At 33.3% G+C, this 17,703-nt stretch overlaps 1 protein-coding gene and 1 long non-coding RNA gene across 2 annotated transcripts in view; one reads left to right on the top strand and one right to left on the bottom strand.

Annotated features, from left to right (window-relative positions):
* Positions 1-17,703, top strand: part of LOC115887784 — a 299,678-nt gene that overhangs the window by 234,534 nt on the left and 47,441 nt on the right. The gene's annotated exons all lie outside the window — the stretch shown is intronic.
* On the bottom strand, positions 15,347-16,758 carry LOC115887823. Its single transcript, XR_004051158.1, has 3 exons — positions 16,235-16,758; positions 15,753-16,076; positions 15,347-15,695 (listed from the first exon to the last, which is right to left on the bottom strand). It is a non-coding gene; the product is annotated as an uncharacterized LOC115887823 (long non-coding RNA).

Below are 17,703 nucleotides of genomic sequence, written 5' to 3'. Positions count from 1 at the left end.
AAGTAAAATCTGATAAAGAGAATTATCCTTTTTAAATTCCTTAGACGCAATCTTGGTTTGCTTAATAAATCGACCGGTGTACGGCGTTTTTTGGTTCCCACTATCAAGTGTCCACCATATAATTTATTTAAACCAGTCCGTGGTCCGTCGGCCGCTTTGAACCGTCAGCTTAAGCGCCATCTTTAACGATGTCATGTGCGACCTACGTCAACCCGAGGAGCGAGGCTGCGTACGACACGGCTGCGCGTCACCTCCTATGACCGAGAATTAGTCAATGTCACCTCTAATAAATGACCGAAAAACAATAAGTGTCAACAGCGCGCCCAAACCGACTCGTAAACTCGGGCCATAACTGATTATCGGGACGAAAATAATTACATTGCTGGCTGCAGGTACGGAGTCAGTGACGCGAGATAAGATTGAGCGCCGGCCGCGGAGGAGACAGAAGACGAAACGTTTGGAGACTAATCAGTGGCGGCGAAAAATATATAAAAAAATAAGATATTTTAAGAAGGGCTCAAAAAACAATTTTGTTTTTTAACCTGCGAACCTAACGGGTGAAAACGAAACATTGTACCGGGTGTCCCACTAAGAAGAGCTCGCGGCTGTATCTCGGAAAGTATTAGCCGTAGGGCCTACGGAAAAAAATATTTATAACTAAAGAGACTATGAGAAATTGCTGGAAATTATTTTCAAGTTTGTAGAACAACCCCTAGGGGGCGCAACTGCAACAAAAAATAAGAAAATGGAGTTTTTACACAATTTTACCTAGATAAGGTGTACAATAAGTAATAACTTCATAAACCTCAGTAAATTTTGAACATATCTATTAAAATAAAGTGGTGGGGGGAGGTTAGATCTGTTTTTATTTAAATTTTAATAACTCCGGACTGGATGATCGGAATCCAACAACCGAGGGCTCGTTTAAAAGAGCATTTCTTACTCTATATTGTACCATATAAACAATAATAATAAGCTTTTGAACGTAGACGCTAGGGGACGTTGTCTTACAATTTAACAAACATTATGCGTTTTTTCAAAAAAATAAATGCGATAGTATATGTAATTTTAGCTGATAGTAAAGAGCAATAAAAGCTTAACAAGTCAGCAAAAACCGCATCTTGATATCTTTTTTCAACCCAAAGTTATTAGCAAAATTATAATAAATACGAAAATATAAGTACTTAATTACCTTATTTTGCTAACACGGTATTACTAGCCCTCTTGATTTTGAACATTCTGACCAAAAATAAGATAGAAATGATTAGATTATTCTAAAATCGACAATATACCAGAATGCCATATATGTATTAATATCTAATAATTAATATATCAATGACAGTTAATAAGAAACGACGCATCAGTAAAGTCATGGTAGGCTTTGGAAAAAAGTTGCTATTGATGTAAGAGTATAAACGCCAAGGTGTTATTAGATCAACATTTTGATAGTCTTAGTAGCGTTTTTTCTCTGTTGAAGAAAGGCATTTTTAGAAAACCAATTAAAAGATTAACCAAACCAAACCAAATCAAAATGTTGATATAATAATATTTTGATGTTTAAACTATCCGTTTAAAAGCAACTTTTTTTCAAAGCCTACCATGAATTCACTGAGGTGTCGTTTCTTATCTACAGTCATTGGTATCTTAATTATTAGATATTAATACACCTAGTATTATGGTTTTCTGGTTTATTGTCGATATTTTTAAAATCATCATTTCTATACTATTTTTTATTAGAATGTTCATAATCAAGAGGGCTAGTGATACCGTGTTAGAAAAATAAGGTAAGGGCTGGTAAAATAAGGGCTTGTATTTTGGTATTTATTATAATTTTGCTCTAATATCTTTGGTTTAAAAAAAGATATCAAGATGCGGTTTTCGCTGACTTACTTTTTACTATCAGCTAAAATTACATATACCATCGCATTTATTTTTTTTGAAAAAAACGCGCAATGTTTGTTAAATTGTAAGACAACGCCCCCTAGCGTCTACGTTCAAAAGCTATTATTATTGTTTATATGGTACAATATAGAGTAACAAACGCTCTTTTTAACAAACGCTCTTTGAGCCCTCGCTTGTTGGATTCCGATCATCCAGTCCGGAGTTATTAATATTTAAATAAAAACAGATTTAACCTCCCCCGCCACTTTATTTTAGCAGATAGAGGAAAATGGTTCTAATAAAAAAGATCCAAAATTTACTGAAGATGATGAAGCTATTATTTATAGTATATCGTATTTACGCAAAATTTCTTAAAAATTCCATTTTGTTATTTTCCATAGCAGTTACGCTCTCTAGCGGCCGTCCTACAAACTTGAGAATAATTTCCAGCAATTTCATGGTCTCGTTAGCTATAAATATTTTTTTCCGCAAGCTCTGCGACTAATACTTTCCGAGATACAGCCGAGAGCTATTCTTAGTGGGACACCCTGTACAGGTGGCTATTTTAATGTTTGACTATTATTTTTGTTTTGTTTTATTGTTTCTTTATATCTTCTACAATTTAGAGTTAGTCATAATCAAACAGCTTTAAAATTAAACAGTTTATCAACCGCTACTAGACATAAACCTCCCTCAATAGTCTCTATCTCTCTATATTCTGTCTTAAGTTCTGATAAATTTCGAGTGTCTTAGACATTGTTCTCTGGTAACTCTCTAAGCCATACAATGACTAAAGAACACAAGGACATGTAACGCTCATATACGGTCTGCAGCAGAATTTGTGATGTTTGGGATTAGGTTAGATGCAATTTTTTGGAAATAACGAATCAGTCATCAGCTGGTCATCAGCGACAATTTTAGCAATTTTTAATAGTTTGTGTGTAGTGAACTTTGTATAAACTTTATTACAATGGTGATCAGTTATTCAGCTTTCAAGTGTAAAAGCTGCAGTGATAAAAAAGAGCCAGGAGTTACGTTTCATAGGTAAATAAACAACCCACTCCACCTTTTTAGCGATTTTTTATTGAATTCGGTAATTATTTTGATATGTGCTATTCGTCGATTCTAGTTTTGTACCTTTTGTTAACATTTTAATACGTTTTTTTCGTAATTAATTAGTATGATACCACCGCATACACCATAGGCGTAGTCAAAACATTTATCAAAAATATATATATCTCGTCAAGCAGCTATGTTATGAAAAATATGTACCACGGCACTGTTTGGAAGTATGGTAAACATTTGGCCTCGGGTGTTATTAGTCCTTGTATTCTTTATTCTCTTCTTAGGCTTGGATAGAGATATTATTATTATTATTATAAGGAACACATACTGGAATCACACAGGATGTGTCAAGGCACGGAGGGCCAAACTCTAACTAAAAAAGATAAAGGAAATACAAGATACGTAGACAAACAAAAAGGTTAGACAAAGATGCATTACCATTATTGTTTAACGTATATGCCGAATATATAATCTAAAAATCTCTTGCCCAGGAGGGGCTATAATACATGGAAAAATTATAAACAATATACCGTAGTATTAGCACAATCCGAAGAGCAGCTGCAAACCCTAATGGACAAACCGACAGAAGAAAGTATCAGGACGAGTTTAGAGATTAACACAGTCAAGACAAAAACTATGATTTTCAACAGGCACCCGCAAGACAATGAAAACACCGACATAATGATAAACGGCGTCCAGCTCGAAACCACACTGAAAAAAAGGATCTCTCAGTCGAAATGAATATGACTTTAACCCAAAAGATTGGCGCTTTTAAATAGGGCCAAGAACGACGTTTCTTTGCCCAAAGCATTAACTATCTTTTCATAAGCTTTAAAAAATTACTTTAGGGAATAGAAGAATCTATCTGTCCAAAGTATTTCACTCTTGACCCAAAATGAATATGCAAAGAAGTTCTTGCTACAAGAACAATAGTCTCTTTGATTCATGCAAAAATTCTTGATTGAAAAGGGACATTTCTTGATTAAAGAGACACTTTTCTTAAACCAATAGCGAATACTATTGACTCAACTAAAATTTATTTTGATCTAAGAGAAGTCTATACATCATATACAGGCATATTACGAGGTATATTATTTTCTGATAAATTTAGGTTTTCCTGGTCTGTAGTAAGTAAAGTGATATTATTTTCCTTGATATAATATATTATTTCTGCTTCTTCACTCCTTGGTATTTTTTGGGGTGGTTCTACAAATTAATTACTACAAATTACAAAAAAATGTTACATCACGATTAATCAAAGTAAAGCAAATAAATTATTAAAATTATAAAGTTTGGTCTTGAAATCAGGCAAACATTTTTTCAGAAACTCCTTTAAAGAATCCATATATCCTAAAATTTGTCCATAAAAAATGACAAATGCATGTTAATAACGATCACTAATTTGTTATACGATATGCGTTTAAAAAGCACATTGTGCAAAATTCCAAGTGGAAAATTCCAAGCAACAAAACCCGTGCGTACTATGATGTACGACTGATCGGACTGCCGACTGATTGTATATACCGTCCTTTGTCATCGTCTTTGCGTCTTGTTATTATTTTTTATCAAAAGAGTATTTAGCTATTGGAAAAATGGCCATGTTTCTTGAGTGAAGTACTTCCTATATTTTTCTTATTATCTTAAAACAAAGTAACTTGCACTTGGTTGAATGAAAATAGATCCAAGAGAAATTTTCGAATTTGTCAAGAGAACCAGTTTTCTTGACTTAAGAGAGTTTTTCTTCAGGCAAAATATTTTCTTTTACGCTAAAATAAATTCTCTTGCCACTAATTTTTTTTTTCAAGAACGATGACGACTTTAGTTCAAGTCTATCATTTTTATCAGTGCACGCAGATATATATTTACTTGGGCTGGGAATTAAACAGCTATAGCTAGACCACTCTAAGGAAATTAGATGAAGAATTGAAATAGCTAAGGCTGGTTTTCTCAACATGCGGAAGTTCTTATGCCATTTGAAAATAGCTATACCAACGAGGCTAAGAACATTAAAATGTTATATATTGCCCCTGCTTCAATATGGATGTGAAACATGGACGCTAAAACAAAAAGACATCAAGCACCTTAATGCTTTTGAAATGCGATGGATGTATGTCGCAAAATTCCAAACACATGTGCTATGATTAAGGCTTGATTAAGGTTTGCAGCGCTTTAGCATTTTCCATAAAATAGCGGACAATTTATTACAAAACCATATAAATTATACAGGGTGTCCCAGATTACCGCGACTAACTTTAACTGGTAGTATAGTTCAACCCAGAAACACGTCTATGAGATCGAATTTAAAATGTAAAAGTATTTTGGAAAAATTTTTGAAAATTTGTTTAGTTTTTAGTTAAAAACATAATTTCTTGATAATATGGCAACATAGGTATTAGATTAAATTTACAAGAAAGAAAATCCAGAAAAAAATCCAGTGGTTCTCAAAATTTTAGCAAAAAATCAGTTTTTTTGGAAATTTTCAAAGTAAAATAACTCCATTATTTTGGACTTATTTGAAAAACGATAAAGAGAAAATATGTTTCTTTTATCGAGATCTACCACCCCTTAAAATACTTGCACTTATTTCGGGGACACCCTGTATATCACTGTAATCATAAAGTTTTAATCTATTTCCGTATTGTAACGGAATTTTAAATTATGTTTTTATTTTCGAGAAAATTTAGTTCAAACATAAGGAATATATTGGATGCTGGATGCTGAGGATAAGTTGGATGCTGAGGATAAGTTGGATGCTGAGGATAAGTTGGACCTCCAGAACAACAAACTGTGAAGTTTTAAACAAAATGAAAACTCGTGCACACCTAACAAGCACAATTAAAATCAAAAAGACTTCCTACCTTGGACACATAATGCGGCACTCAGGATATGAAGAAATACAACTGATAATAGAAGGAAAAATCGATGGAAAACGTAGCATAGGGAGGAAAAAGAAGTCATCAAGCTCTGGACAGAGAGTTGGTATATGCCATATTAATTGCCAACCTCAACAGAGAATGCACCTAGGAGGAGGAGGATTTTTTAGTCATTGATGCCCTATTCTTACAATTATGAAGAAAAAGAAACGATCTCCACCACTGGTCCCTCGTTCGTTTCTCACCGATTCCTCCGCTTCTTCGGGCAGCGCCGAACGGAACACATTCCGAAACGTATCAAACTATCTCTTAAACGTCTTAATTCCCCGACACCGAATATAAAACAACGCTGCGCTTATCGTCCCCCATATATCGGCCGCTCTCGTGAGCCGGTCGCCCGAGAAAAACGATTATTTTTTAAACTGTGTGACATCTTTAATCTAATTACGGGGCCGGACGGGCCCACACCGACCGTCGTCGACGGTCCGGTCCGGTGCGGGGCGGGGAGGGGACCGTTCCACGGCAGGGTGGCCCCGTTTTGCATATTTTAATTGTGGTTTTTGGCTCGTTCTTTATTTGGTTGGTTTGGTGTTCGTTTGTTTGTGTTGTTTGATCGGATGTTTCTCGAGGTTTTTTTTTGGTGATCGATTACATACATGATCTATCTGAGCTAATTATGTTATTTTTTCTCTTAAAACACTCATTATATTACTTTTGAGCAAATCGGTGTGAGAAGTTATGAAGCTATACAATGTTGGTTCGGGAGAGTTGAATATCCGGGAAAATTCACGGAAAAAAAAATGTTGTGAATATGAACCAAATACAAGTCGTAACAATATTTACCATTTTTTTGTAGCTAAAAAGTTGCAGAAGCAGTTAATATAGTTTTGTAGAAGGTTTCAATACGGAAGTATTTAGGGTGTTAAACTGCATATCAAGTAGGTAATACATAATTCCCTCAAAGACTGTAGTAAAATATAATATATGCATGTTGGCAATATTTCCGCTCCATTGTAGTAAAAATGACATTTTCGATCTTAACCAAAACTACAAATTGTAGTGAAATCTAAATTGCTTATCGGCAATTTTTAAATACTTTTGTATTAATAATTACGACAATACGCTCTTAACCAATACCACATACTCAAGAAAAAATTTTTGCATTTAGAAATTGATGCATCGCGGACGACTCCAAATAATAGCCTTCTAACCTCAGTTTTCTTACACTGACCACAGTCTCACTTATGAATCTTATATTTCCGAAATTCGGCAACTATTTTGTCATACTCCACCTTTACGAAATCGGAGCATCCCCTATGGACCCAAGCACAACATGTATAGCGCACTCAATTGATTTGCCTTTACAGCACGATCACAAATTCCACACATATACAGGTCCGCTATATTTTCTCTCTCTGCTAATGAAGACTTTATAAAATTTTCACAACCTGCTCGACAACGGTTTCAATTACTACGCCAACCATAAGCAAATTTTACTACTTTCCGACTTACCATTTTCCATCTTTACTACTTTTTACTACTTACTACAACATTTCCATTTAGTTTTGCAATGATTGTTGCAAGAGTTTGTTTACAAATATATAAGACTCGTTGCTACAACAAAACCTGCATTTCTGTTTAAACTAATTAACAGCATATATCAGTTGATAATACATTTACCGTGCTACAATTTTGTAACAAAATTTTCTGCTCGATTTTTTTCCGCGTGTTGAGTTATTGAATGTTATATTGCACCCAACAACCAATGTATGTAATTACGCCCTCCTTTACGTGATAACATTTTTTCGGCAATTTTATTAACATTTGAAATTGTCAGAGTTCACAACACACAGCTCACACACTTAATTTTTACTACCCGAAACAGCATTATACCTGAGTGTTTTATAGTTTCAATAACTGCACTAATAAAAACTAAAATTCTTAAATATTATGACAAAGCCACGATTTTAATATTATGTCAATGCGATCAACAATGGAACTGCGCGAAATTATAGAACCGAAAACTTCTGATTTCTGCCGTATCAAGCGCTGCGGTCGGAATTTTAAAATCAACTGAAATGCATCAAGCCTATAAATGGTAGCTTATAAAATAACACTTTTGTGTCAATAATCTGAATTCGTTTTAAATGAAGTTATGAAGAAGTTACTTTTTAAATATGTCACATCTTTAATCTAACTACAGGAACGAAGTGTCTAGCCCTTAGCATGGTGGTCCCATAGTCCCATTTACCGCAATGCATATTTTAATTGTGATGTTTGGCTTAATAGTTTCTTCATTTCGTATGCTTGTTGTTTAGTTGTATCTTTATTTAGGTGGTCCTTTTTTGAGATGGATTACACGATATTTTTTATTCGTGACTAATATATAAAATTATCTATTTTCAAGCCAACCAGAACCATCACCTTTAATTCGTCATCATTCATCATTAATAGTACAGCTTTTGTTGTTGCTCTAAAGCCTTTATTGGGGTTAACTCAGTGTCGTTTTTTTGTGAAGGATATCGTATGAACTATAGGTACTTATGCTACGCATGATGACCAACACAATTATACAACCAGAAACAGAATGAATATAAAGCTGTGCATCTGCGGCTGGGAAGATCTAGGAACTCCAGCCTTCATTATGCTCCGGCATGCTTAATAAATTATCTTTAAACGCATATAAAAAATTTAGCAAGACCTCAATTTAAAACTATACAATTAAAGGTTATCTTCTTGATATGGCCTGTTTTAGTGTTACTGATTTTTAAAAAGCAGTGAAGGGTTATAGGTCAAAATAATTTAGGTATATTGTGTATTTGTATTTCATATTTTTTTTTGTATTTCCTATAGTTTTATTTATTTCATAGTTTTTTTTGTACTTTTAATTATACAATGTTTTTATTGTTGTGCACATTTTGTAATATTGCATTTTATAAGCTCTAACTTTGTGTAAGGACTTAATGGACTTGTACCTATTTTAACATCATCATCATCATTTTCCGCTTATTCAACCATTTCCAATTACGGTGTAGCCCCCCTTCCATACTATCTTTGTAGTTGGTCCCATAGTCCCATTGTTGTATATTGTTGGCTATGTGGGCCCAAACTATTACTGTTAATTTCTTAATATCATGGTCCCATTTCAGGTTCGGTCTACTTCTAGCTCTCGTAATTCCTCGTGGATAACATGCTGTAATTTTTCTGATCCATCTGTTATCCGTTCTTCTTGCCAGGTGTTCTGCCCATTGCCATTTGAGGGATTTGACTCTGTGGATGACATTTATTACCTGGGTCTTTTGCCGTGTTCACTCTATTCTTTTATGGTCTCTCTTGATTATTCTCAGCATATTTTGTGCGACTTGCAGTTTCCTTATGATGTCCGTTTTAAGTGTCCAGCTTTCGCATGCATAGGTCATGACTGGTAGCAGGGCCTATTTTACCATAAGGCCCGGGCCTTGGGCCCGGTGGTCTGGGGGGCCCGTTAAATGTTGTAAAATATTCATAATTTCTTGAATTTTTGAATTTTATTGGAAAAGAGGGCCCGACCATATGAAAAATAGGCCCTGACTGGTAGTACACAATGGTCGAATAATTTCTTCTTTAGACAGATTTATTAGATAGATCAATCTGTAAGAAACTTATAAAGGATATCTCTTCTAACTCTTTCTAAAGATGGCATTAGCTCGAAACATATTATTTGATACTGTTATTGACAGATAGATTCTTAATAGCACTATCTTGAAGTCTAATCAGTAAGGTTGGTAGAAAATTTTGGTTTGCAAAATTAAATACCTATACTTACCTGTACGGGGAATTACAGGGAACCACAGATTCTATTAAATATTTTGGTCATATTGGTGAATAACTACTATTTTTTAATTGCATATTTAAAAATTTATTAAGTACATAATTTACTGATAAATAATAAAATGTCCTATAGAAAACTATGTAACAAGACAAAAACACAGCTAGTTATGTCAATATAGACCGAACCACCATGTATAGTAAAAGACTAAAGAAAGCAGTTTACATAGTTAACTGACCTAGGTAATCTAATTACTGTAAACTCCCAGCTTTTTTTATCAACAATTAACTATTTTTCTACTCAATACAACAAAAAGAAAATCAATAACAAATACAAAACTTAACTCACGTGCACTCTGACAGTGACAAGATGCCTTATATCCCAGAGAGCAAATCAAAAATTTACTCCGCCCATGCAACCCCTACCCGTCGCATCCCCGCCATTCTATTGGCCCGAGCGCAGACGGTTTATCGAGCGAGAGCGGCAAACTTCTTGCTCAGTACGGCGAGCCGTCGGCTTTTAGCGTGGACGAAGGGTTGCCGCTTCTGCTAAATCGTGTTACGAGACTAGCCGCTATCGACGTGGTGGGGATCTGCAGAAGATATACGGTAAAGAAATTTACTGAAACAGTTCAGTAAGGCAGTTCTTGTGATAGAGCGAGTTGAGTTACTGTGTTGTGCGAATACCCGGCTTTAGTCGTGAGTGAATAACTCGAAATAAAAAAGAAAAATATATGAGAAACACTGTTATTTGTGTGTTGAAAGACAGATATTTGAGGTTTTTATTTGGTTAGTGTTGGTTGCTGATTGAGTATTTGTCGATCAATAATCCGGATTAAAATGGGTGAGTTATTTTGATACTATTAGAAACAATTATTAGCATAAGAGATGATTGAGCGGTGACAACATGTAACAATTCAATATCGTGTATTAACAGTTGAACTGTAGCAAGGGCGTATTGATTTTATGTAACTTGAACTAGAATTTCATGAAGTGGGTTTGTCCAACACGTTATCATCGATATATTTAGATTTTTTTTATTTTTAATTTAAATAAAAGATATACAGTTATGGTTTTATAAAATTACTACGATATGTCTCCAAAATATTCCTGTAAAAAACAAAAAGAAACTCGGGGCATCCCCTACCTAAATTATTAATATTCAAATACCTGAATAGGAAACCATAGGCGTATGAATGGGAAAAATCTAATGGGACATTAAATATCTACTCTCATTAATTTACAAATTTAAATACTTAGTACCCGGCGTAATATAGATAGGTATATTATACACACCTTATATTGCGACATAGGTATACGTCACATTTTGGTATTTTCCAATATAAAAATCCTTCATAGATCCTTTACGTGACCCATTCGTCATCTGTTACATACTAGAAATTCCAATTGCATATTAAAAACTGACCTATACATTCACAATCGTGAGAATTAATATTTCTACATGGAATAATTTTATTCACATGAATACGGAATCTATTTTTATATAATTTTGTCCTTCAGTTATTTCATTTTAAATTGAAAAAAAATAATCTAGGGTTGACCATCAACCATCGACCTTTTCTAGATGTTACATTATTATATCAATCATATAAAATATATGCCTAAACAGGATATGACAGTTGCCCAAGAAGCGTGACTAATCTTTAAGTGCATTGATTTATTTATAGCGGCTTTTTATTATTCTGTTTAATTTTAGTTTATTCTCAGACCATTAAGTATTTTCCACTTTCTTTTAAATTTTGTGTTTTTCCATATCCCTATATTGCAAGGAATAAAGGTACTAGATAAGATCTATCAGCTGATGTTTGTTAAAATGAAAGTATTTTTTGTTTATATGTAATAAGCAGTCATTTATTTGATTGACAGGTATGTGTCAGCAACAGCAACTCAATCTAGGCTGAGAACGAGTTTAGTATTTTTCATTGTTTCTTTTTCTGTACCTACAATAACACACTAAAACAAAGAGGTTCCCATACTCATAGTGCAGTTTCTTTGACGTAAATACTATTGTAATTAAATGGAATTGCAAAATATGTGTATATACCGCAGAAATGTGTGTCATTATTCAAATTAGTATCATACTATTTTATACATTATACTTGATATTACAAGGATTTCTGTAAAGATTTAGTAAAAAAAAATAAATTTTAATTTATTATTTTAGCCTCTCTTTTAGTTTAATATCATACGACCGAAAAAAACGGCGTCATAGACGGCTGGGAATTACAGTCGATGGTAATTTTAGCGAGGTCAAGCCCTAGACGTCATTTACTTGGCCCGTACTCTTCTTTATTTCGTAATGGCTTTTTCTGCCAGTTGGCCTTAAGAAGGTTGTAATTTATTTTTATATTGAGTAAAAATGATTTTTAAATGGTGCAAGTTTAAAATTCCAAAAAAAAATATTTTTTTGGAATTTTTCTTTTTTTATCTTTAATCTTTTTACAATTACCTACTGTCAATTTTTGACAGGTTTTATGTCAGTTTTTAATGAATGACGTCTAGACATTAATCTCACTAAAATTATCATCTTTTACCCCTTCCCAAGCTGTCTTTCACACCGTTTTTTTTATCATATGCAAAAAATGTTTTATTTGTTTATATTCAGTTTTCACGTCAATTGATATTAATGTCGGGTTTATACAACGCAATCGTAATCATAATCACAATTTTAGTCGTAGATATAAGCACAATCACAATTTTATCAATATGCGTTTGCAGTTGCAGTGAACCTACAACCTAATTTTCGTATTTTTTTATTTCATAACTAGTTGAAACATGGCGCATCCGCCACGATATTAGGAAAAAAAATCTTTTAATTTTTTTTTAATTAAATGAAAAACAAAAAATCTGGCGACGACAGTTTTTAGAAGAGCCAATTAGAGCCAATAACTTTCTAGAGCAAAAGTCGTTACTTCAGTAGAGACGACACAGATAAACATTAGCATTTTATATAGGTACGAGTATGTAGATCATTTTAGAAGTGTATTTTTGTTGAAATTTTATGACTCAGGTTTTTCTAACACGAAAATTGTAATTGAAAGAACATGAAAATAAAGAAAAAATAATGTACCTTATCCCTAAAAATTAAGGCCGCGCATGCGATCTTTGACGTATACCTAATAACAATCATAAAAATTAAAATTTATGACCTGCAAGGTTATTAACTTATGCTTGTGATTATGACTAAAATGTGATTATGATTACGTTTATGTTGTATAAACCTGCCATAAAATACTTCCATAATAATCGTAAAAAAAGAAAAATACTCGGAAAAATATGTAAATCAACGAAAAAGTAATGATTACAGTTGAGTGTTGGAACCTTTGGTGTAACAACAGCAAAATAAAACGCTATTTCACCACAATACCCCATACTTTTGCACTGGAGGCGCGTTTCGCTCACCATAGCATCATCAGCAGATGATTAAAACTTAAAAAAAAACTCTGTTTTAATCTAATTTTTCATCTGCAGATGATACTAAAATAGTTAGCGAAATGCGCGTCCAGTGTAAAAGTAAAGTGTTTTGGTGTATTGTGGTGAATTACTGTTTTATTTTGCTGAAAAAGTATTGGGCAGAAAACATTCTTGATAATTAATTTATAGGTACCTTTTTCTGCACTAATTTTTTTTCAGTTTTTAATAAATGACCTATTGGTATACATAATACATAAATTTATCATCAAATATATATGTATATAAATAGTTATTTTTTATACAAGACGATAAAATGGTATTTTATCGTCGACCGAAAAGAATTAATTTCGGGAGACGATAATGCAGTTTTATCGTCGTGTATAAAACAATATTTTTTTTTCATAGCGAGTTACATTTTAAAAAATATTCAGAAATTATTATTTCAAGAAATTTATTACGAGTACAAAAAATATTGTGATCGGTTGGCGTTGGTTCCTATGTAATTTGACAAATAAATAAAGTTGTCTCTTTAGTTGTCAGTTTTGAGTCAATATTTTTTAATTATCTTGCGTGTCGATTGCTGATTGAATTGGAGCCAGAAATGGCTCAAAATGAAGTAAGTAAATTACCAACAGATATTCAGGCCGAGGCGACAAAGGCTATATCCAAACTACTTCCATTTAAATCCCGAATAACTTATGAAAAGGAATACAACAATTTTCAAAAATGGAAGCAATTAAAAAACGTGCCAGAAGAAATACAGTTTTTAACCTATTCTCGCTGTTAAAGTATCATTTAATCTACCCTTGCGGTTAAAGTACTATTTTATCTACTATTTTTGATAAATATAAGGCAATTTTAACAGTTGCTATGAAAAAAAAAATTGTGTGTTTTCTTGTTTCTTGGGGATGATTTATAGTGCAGTAGGTAATACCTCAATTTTATAGTTTTCCCTTTATTATTGTATAATTTCCGTAGTATTTATCGGTCTCTTTTTAGCTGTCTGTCTGTGTAGAGCGCCCATTATAATAATAATGATCATGTTTGATTAAAAATTGGTTCGCCTGATCGCGTCTGTCAATATTTCACACGGAAATAATGGACCGCGACCGATTCGACAAATGGGAATTTAAGAAATCGGTGCTCTGCGGTATCGAAACCGCAAAGGACCGAAAAAAAATTAGGACCGATCATTGTTCGACGGCTCGTTTTCCCATAGATCTCTCTCGGACCGGGCGACGCTATAGTTACAGGGGTCCACGAAAGTATCTAGGTACTATACACAGTAAAAAATTGAGTGTTAAAATTTACACTCAAATTACACTCAAAGGTGGTTCCTATTTGTCCACACTGGTGAGTGTAATTATTATTGTTCCTAAGTATGGTGAAATATTGGTGTGATTTAACCTTTTAGGTGGGGTTAAACTAATCCAATTTAATATCTTTTTTACCCGAGCTAAAATTAAAAAGCCAGAGAAGAGAGTGTATTTTACCAATTGTGAGTGCGTTTTTGACTACGGATAAAATCTTTTAAAACCATTTTTAAATGTAAAAATCACCAAGCGTAATGGTAAATAATCAATTTTTAAGTGTAAAAATGGTTTTAACTGAGTGTTAAATATACATAGTTTGGGTGTTAAAATAATTTATCAGTATGGTAAAATACATTTATTACAGTGTAAATTTGATTTCAGTTCGTGTACTTACCTATATTTAAAATTTAAGGTGGGAAAACATAAAAGAAGAAAAAAATTAAAAATACAAAACGTTTTTATTATATAATATAATAAATAATACAAAAAATATACCTTAATTTAGGTAGATACATTAGGTAACAACGAAACAAAAAAATATTCCTTACACAAAAAACACAAAATAAATAAAAAATGTCTATACCTATGTGGCGGATTCATCTCTCCAAAAAAATGTTTTATGGGTATTTCGCCACTGCACTGCAAGAAAATCTACAAAATAAAATAGTTATTTTTTGTAAACACTTCTGCGTTAAACCTAAACGGACACTACTTGTCAGAAGTTATGTTTACTCTTATACAAATTTATAAATAAAATTTTCAATTTTTTTTAAATAGTTTTTTTCTTTTTCCTTTGTATTTTTTTTGCTTCCGACGACAAAAAAACGTTAAAGCATTTTTTTTTTGTTAGGCAAATTTGTTTAATTGTAAACATAACTTCTGACAAGCAGTGTCCGTTTAGGTTTAACGCAGAAGTGTTTACAAAAAATAACTATTTTATTTCGTAGATTTTCTTGCAGTGCAGTGGCGAAATACCCATAAAGGATTTTATTGGCCAAAATAAAATATATAATATACCTTATTTATTTGTAGGTAACAACGAAACAAAAAATATTCCTTACTCTAGGAAAATAAAAAAATATATGTATACCTTATTTTAGGTAGGTATAGTTACGTTTGGTGGCAACGAAACAAAAAATATTCCTTACTCTAGGGAGCTATTTATAAGTAAACGCAAAATAAAAAATAATATATATGTACCTTATTTGAGGTATGAAATTGTCGCCTCGTATATTTGTATGATATTTGCAGCCTTATTTTCAAACTTCGCCACAAAGTTATTGGCATTAGCAGGATATAGCAAGCTGACATCTTGTTCAATCTAAAATTATAAAAAAATCGGTTTTAAAGTTCACTAAATTAAAATGACGTGACATACAAGTCCTAGCGTGTCCAAAAATCTGGGATAATCGACAAATGAAAAGTCATTAATTTTTCTACATATAAAAAGGTTTTTAATTTTTTCCATGATTTCCTTTTTCTGTGTCTTGCAACAAGCATTTTGAAAAAATTCTATGTCTGCTACTTCTTGTTCTCTCAATGTTCTGGTTTTTTTAAGGTTGGTTCATCTGATGGGTCATCACTATTATATGTAACGGGTGGTGGTAACTTTCGTTTGGAGCTTGGCACCATATTGGATCTTGCTACGGTTCGGAGCCTCCAAGCCACTTGAGGTTCTTAAGCTGTCATTATAAAATATCTCCTAAAAATTTAAAACAATTTTAAGGCGCTAAATTAAAATCCAGGAAAGAAATAATTATATTATAAATATGTAGGTATCGAGTCTCGCATTTCTATAAATCCGCCATTAAAATTTACAAAGCAACAAACTACTAAGCATAATCTTAGATATTTACTTACCTAACTCGACTATTTCAGACTCACATTATCTGATGTTTCATCAATTTTGGCGTATTTAGTTTTGTTGTTTAACTGAATTTTATGCATCAGTTTGCCAAAATCATGGGCACTATAACACACAACGATCAACCCGTACAACCACCAACTTGAAATAGGCAAATAGGCGTGCAGGAACGCGAAAGCAGTGGGGATATGCCGCGCGTCACCCAATATGATGGTTTTTTTAACACTCCCGAGTGTTAAAACTGCGTTTTGCCTGTCTTTATAACACGGTATGGGTGTTTTTAAGACGTATGTAAGGCAAACAACATTTCTTGGAAGGTAACATTTACACTGATTATATGATTCTTACCAAATATAAGTGAAGTTTACACTCCACACACTAATTTCGCTTTTTTTTTTGGTAGATTTGATTTTCAAAGTTTGCGTGTTATTATTTCTGTTTAATTTTATTAACGCGAGTGTAAATATTAACACTCTGATAATTTACCACACTAAATATCTTTTCTACCACCAGGTCATTTTTTACTGTGTAGGAATAAAAAATAATCCAAACGATTCCAAATAAAATGTAGAATGTATAGGAGGGGAGTTTCACCGCGACCTTACAGATTTAGTGTGTGTTCCTCTTTCTTGAGTTATAACGAGTTATAACTCATCATACAGTCTCAGGGCTTTAACAAAAGCCAGTATCTGAGACCGCTCCACAGAGGCCAGCTCTTTATTCGCGACATCAGCCGTACCAAAGTTCATGGCACGAACGGTGGTCGTCTCGGCGCACTCAGTGATAAGGTGTTCTGGTGTTTCCCCATTTTCCCCACAGAATCTGCATGGGCCGTTGTTTCTCAGCTTCAGCCTACTGAGGTGTTCGTTGAGGAGGCAGTGTCCTGCTAGAAACCCCGTGACAATCCGAAGATTGTTTTTACTCAAATCAAGGAAAATCTTTGATTGCATTCTCGGTGGTAAGTTCTGAGGAACTTTTTGGAGTGTCTTAGACCGTTAGTGTCTAAGACCGGAGGACATCCATTCCAGGTTACGGATGGAGTCTTCCAGATTCTTCAGTTCTGCTTTCGGTTGCTTCCAAATAATAATAATATACAATTATAGTCTACAGGGTGGTCTGAATTCGGCAGCATATTTTGCAGATAAAAATAAGTAAAAAAAGTTCGTGTAAATTTATGTCCAAAAATTCTTCGTTTCGAAGATACAGGGTGTAGAAGTTTCATTTTTATATCGATTTTTTCCAAATAATTTCTTAACCAACCTGGAAATTTGGACGGAACTTTGTGTAGATGTTTTTTGACATGATAAATTTGATTTCGATGGCAATATAATTCCTACTTGTAGAAGGCACCGCCTACATTTTTTTTAACTGTTTTGAAGAGTAATAACTTTTCGTCCGTATCTGTCTGAGACTACTGATGAGTAAAAAAATATACATTTCCGTCGTTTTTATTAATGACACACTA

This window comes from Sitophilus oryzae, unplaced genomic scaffold (assembly GCF_002938485.1).
Source record: "Sitophilus oryzae breed Bouriz unplaced genomic scaffold, Soryzae_2.0 scaffold_637_pilon_pilon, whole genome shotgun sequence".
Lineage (NCBI taxonomy): Eukaryota > Metazoa > Arthropoda > Insecta > Coleoptera > Curculionidae > Sitophilus > Sitophilus oryzae.
Note: the sequence above shows the minus strand (reverse complement) of the source record. Positions and strands in the feature narration are given on the sequence as shown.